General features: G+C 37.0%; 1 long non-coding RNA gene across 1 annotated transcript; it reads left to right on the top strand.

Moving 5' to 3' along the window:
- Positions 1–542: 542 nt before the first annotated feature.
- LOC149827822 (uncharacterized) lies at positions 543–3,236 on the top strand. The gene is made up of 5 exons (XR_016434798.1): positions 543–641; positions 2,113–2,194; positions 2,406–2,476; positions 2,986–3,035; positions 3,128–3,236. It is a non-coding gene; the product is annotated as an uncharacterized LOC149827822 (long non-coding RNA).
- Positions 3,237–4,805: the final 1,569 nt, after the last annotated feature.

The following is a 4,805-nucleotide window of genomic DNA, read 5'->3' as shown; positions in this document are numbered from 1 at the left end:
TGGGCTCGGTAACCTGGTCAAGCCCAACTCGAGCCTAACCTTGCCAAACGGGGAGGAGAAAAGGGAGGTTGAAGAGCCAATGCCCTCCGATCGGTGCCAAAGGAGAGGAAAAACAGGGAGGGGGTCGAGCCCCTCCCCTATCAAACGAAAAGAGGGCGAAAGCGAGGGGGGTGGGCTTGCCTGAGCCCGACCCAGAGCAAGCAAGGGGGCCCGCAACGGTGCCCTCCCCTTTGTCACAAACGATCGGAGAAGGAGAAGAGTGACAAGAAGAAAGAAGAAGAAAGAAGATGAAGAAGACAACGGAGAGGGGGGAAGAGATCACATGAGAGGGTCGAATGCAGAGTGGGGGTCACCAACATTGGGTGGCTGGAATACGATGAGTGGGAGAGAGGGCTCACCTGAGGGAAAGGGGCGACAGAGGGGGAATGAGCGAGGGAGGTAGATGGCGAGGTCTCCGGAGGGAGCTGTCGGATGGTGGGTCGTTGTACTCTCGCGTCTGGCTTTTAGTGAAATCACTCAGTTTGGGATGAAGGCGTTGTTGTACTCAGAAAGCAATAATTTATCTTTTTTGTTTTCTCACAAAATTTTGTTGTGCTTACTGAATGAACTGGACCTAGATTTGTTTTTTTAAGAGAAACTTGGTTAGTAGCATTTACAATTAGCTGTTTATTTATCTATTGGATAGAGTTGTCTTGGGCATCATCTAAAAAAAAAAAATCAGAAAAAATTATGTATTTTGTACTTTGTGCATCAGTGGAATGAAATAAAGAACCATTTGTGCAGATGGGTATATGTGATATTTTTTTTGCTTCTTCAATGTTGGAAAGCCTCTGTAATTTTGTAGTTCTTAACTGTAGCCTGATTCATATTCCTAAAGATGGTTACGATTTCTAATCAGATCAAAATATAGGTAATATTTGAATCTGCCTAAATTCTGACAAGATCATATGTGGTGGCTGGTAATGAATATATGGAGAGTACAATTTTTTTTAGTGTCAATGTGATTACTAACTGAAATTCATGGTAAAGGTTTTTTTTTTGTTATTCAAAAGAGAAATTCAAATCGTTTTAGTTTTTGGCTGGAGGACAATGTTTTCAAGTTTTGGGTGCAGATTATCTGGGACCATGCTTCAAAAGTGATATCAAGAAGAGGTGGTAGTATGGTTCTGCCACCAAATTTTTAAGATTTTTATAAAATATTTAGAATTTATCATCTTAATTTTAGCTTTTTATTTCAAAACATGAGTGACAAATTTTGTGCCAATTAATCATGATTTTTTAGCTTCTAGAATATTTTGTTTTATTCTTGGAGGTTGGCACATGATATTGTGTCCTGTATTTAAATCAGTAAACTATTGATCTTTAGTGAGGAATAGTTTCAAGATGATATTTATAAGATAAGATCCTCAACAAAGGTATGCGGGGAACAGTCTTATTGGTAAAGGTTGTTGCCTTTGTCTATTTTGCAAAATGAATTTATATTTAACTTGATTGTATTACTCTGTCACCATTTAGAAATCTGTAAGAGCCCTGTGGCCCTATTGGTATCTAGGGGTGACCCAAAGTCATGGGTTTGCATTGTGTAGTGGTACAACACAATAGATGTGTGGTGTTGAAAGGTAAGCATAACATTTGTCAATAGGTGTGTGGTGTTGATATATCCATGAAAGAATATTTTGAATTGAAGTGCCGAATGTTCAAACAAAACTTGCAGCAAATTCACCATTCTAAGCAAGGCCAACCTTTCAAATTACAGGCTCGAAGTATGTCAATTGAGATCCTCTTGTCTCATTGGCTTAATGAGCTTATTGTTTTTTATATAAACTTGAGGAAGACCAAATACAGTGTAAAAAGCATTCCTTGGTTGCTGGATGAGTGTTCAACCAAGTTAGATGGATAGCAGAGATAGGTGCAATTCTAGGTTGCAGAGGTTTTTGGTATGAGAAGCACCCTGTTATTTGTTGCCTTCTTGTGTATGTAATTGATATACTTGCCCATAATTTTACTGTATGCGGTTATTTCCTCCATGCATAATATATAGCCTTGCTTCTGATTTTTTTCTATTGATCTAGGCTAAAAGACGTGCTTCTGATTTTCTCCTTTGTTTTTTAGGTCCTAAATTCTGGCTGAAATATCATTGACTCTATTGATGAAGTTCGTTCATTGACAAACTTACGGGCACTGATCCTAAATGGTAAGTTTCATGATATTTATGATACTTGCGATGCTTTTACCTTTATAGGATATTACATTGTAGAGGGTTCTGTAGCAAAAATAACAGGAAACGGCCTGTACTCAGGTGCTTTATTTAGTATTTATTACATTCTGTTTTTAAGAAAAGCTAATAGAATATAACTCTTTCGCATGACCTTCACCAAAGTCATAAGAATGTGTTGTGCTGTCAGGTCCTGCTCTAATTTTTGAAGGAGAGGAGTCTATGATTGCTGCTATCTTGGAGAATCCTCAAAATTTTAAGGTATTTATTTGGCAGATGTTGTGGTATTTTTTATACTTTTCTGTATGAGTATATCTTGATTTATTAATTTTCTTGCCTTGATTATGGGTTTTACAAATCAATAAGAGTTGTCATTGAATATGTACGAGTTAGATCATTGTAAACAAACTCCATTTCAACAACCCAGTTGAGTTTTGGATAAAAAATGAATGCCTCAACTGGGAGAGTCTAGATACTAAGACGACTTGAGATGCCTGGTGGCAAATACTGGTAGTAATTTCAAAATTTTGTGATGATAGTGTCAGATTTTATCACCGATTTTGATAATATCATGATGTTTTGGAACTATTGCAGAAGCAGAAATAGAATGCAAGTGCTTATCACATCTTGATTATCCATACTTTTTTCTTTTTAATATTCCATTGCAAGCTCTAGATCTTTGGAACTAGGACAATCAATTTCAAGCCTAGATTTTGCAGATTACTCATATTTTTGTCTATACTGCTAAATTCTTGACATCTTTGTTGCAGATTCCTCCAAGTATACCAGCTAACTTGTTATCAGGCAGTGGAAAGCACAGGTATTCTATGTCTCTAAGCTTCACACTTGGCTTCTGTCCTTCTAGATTTGAAGTTTATGTTAGTGATGAATATGGCAATACAATCAATGTAGGAAACCAACGAGGCAGTGGCGATGACTTCCACACGAAAGATGAGCAGCCTTATGTAAATGCCATATGGACTCTCTCTCTCTACAGGAGAGTGATTTTCAGTCAAAGTTAACAGAAGCGCCCTTAGTAGTGGGGAAGCACACTTTCCGGAAGCACACTTTCAGAAGCGTAAAATGTCGTGCTTCCAAAACATGCTGGGAAACACACCCAAAAAATAGGAAGCTCGTTTCCCCATCGCTTCTCCCTTTTTTCATTTTTTTATTTTTTTCCACTTTTTTCGCTTCCCCCTCGCTTCTTAGGTCGGTTTCGAGACGACTCTTGGTTCACTTCTAAGTTGTCCCGCGCTTTCCACTTCCTAAAGTTTTGAAAGTGCCTCGTTTCCCGCTTCCGCTTCCTCGGTTGGCCACTCTGTTTTCAATACATAAAGTTCCACTACATTGTTTTAGTAGCACATAAATTTGTAGACACAGAGAAATACCAATATTGATAGAAGGATCATGTATGAAGAGGGTATGTTTGTCATTTTGACAGTCTGTAAAGTGGTTCAATAGTAGTCCTTAGCTCATGATTGTTTGAATGAAGATCATATGTAACTTTTCTGTGTTGATATGTGATCTGTGCATCCTTGTTAAGATGGAGAATTCTCTTTACAAAATGATATTGTATATTGCTTATTCTGTCCTAAGCAAATTGCTGTGAATGTCAAGCTCCTGTCGTCCATCACAAAGTTGGAGGGCTCTCAACTTGGATTTGTATTGTGAGCAATGCGAAGTCCTCTCAATGTATTTCTTTTATGTATTATAACAGGAAATATAATTAAAAAATATTAAATTTTTTATTGGCACAACAACTGCTCCAATTAAAGATGTTTTAACTAGGACAAGATCCTTTTTGGCGCAGAACTATGCCAGGAATATTTGCTAGCACAAATTTGCACCAGTAAAGATCCTTCGGTTTTTGGGACAAGATCTTTATTGGCGCAGAACTGCGCAAGTATTAAATATTTGTTGGCACAAATTTTTGCCAGTAAACATCCTTCCATTTTTGGGGCAAGATCTTTATTGGTGCATAACTGTGCCAATATTAAATATTTGCTGGCATAAATTTGCGCCAGTAAGCGTTCTTTTGATTTTGGGACAAGATCTTTATTGGTGCATAACTGCGCCAATAAAAACAATATTTATTGGCAGTGTAAAGTTGCATCAAGAAATGCATTAACGACTATACCTTTGTTGGTGCTACTGCTGGCGCATTCTTGCGATAACATAAGTTTTCATTGGTGCTATTGGTACGTCAATACAAATGATTTTTCTTGTAGTAATTTTTTTGCTCGGCAACACTATTTTAGTTTGCTTACAGTTAATTGCATGTGAATATCATTTTGCTTACAATAGCTCATAAAAAAAATCATCAGTAAATAATAGAAAATAGTTACTCTTGTTCAAATATGAAGTTTGTATTGGTTCACATGTATCAGTGTAAACCAGTTCAAAAGGCATTTTGGCTCTTCAAGCTCTTTCAATGAAAAATGGGAAACACCCTTTTATGTTGCTTGCCATAAACATAACCTTCTCATATATCATTAACAAAAACAATAGATGAAGCATACTGTTTATTTTTTACTTAACAACTTCAAGCCATTAAAGTATAAATAACCATAACGTATATGCCACAACTATG

This window comes from Nuphar pumila, chromosome 10 (genome assembly GCF_984573655.1).
Source record: "Nuphar pumila chromosome 10, dmNupPumi1.hap1.1, whole genome shotgun sequence".
In the NCBI taxonomy this organism is placed as follows: Eukaryota; Viridiplantae; Streptophyta; class Magnoliopsida; order Nymphaeales; family Nymphaeaceae; genus Nuphar; species Nuphar pumila.
This window is presented reverse-complemented; position numbering and strand designations above follow the sequence as displayed.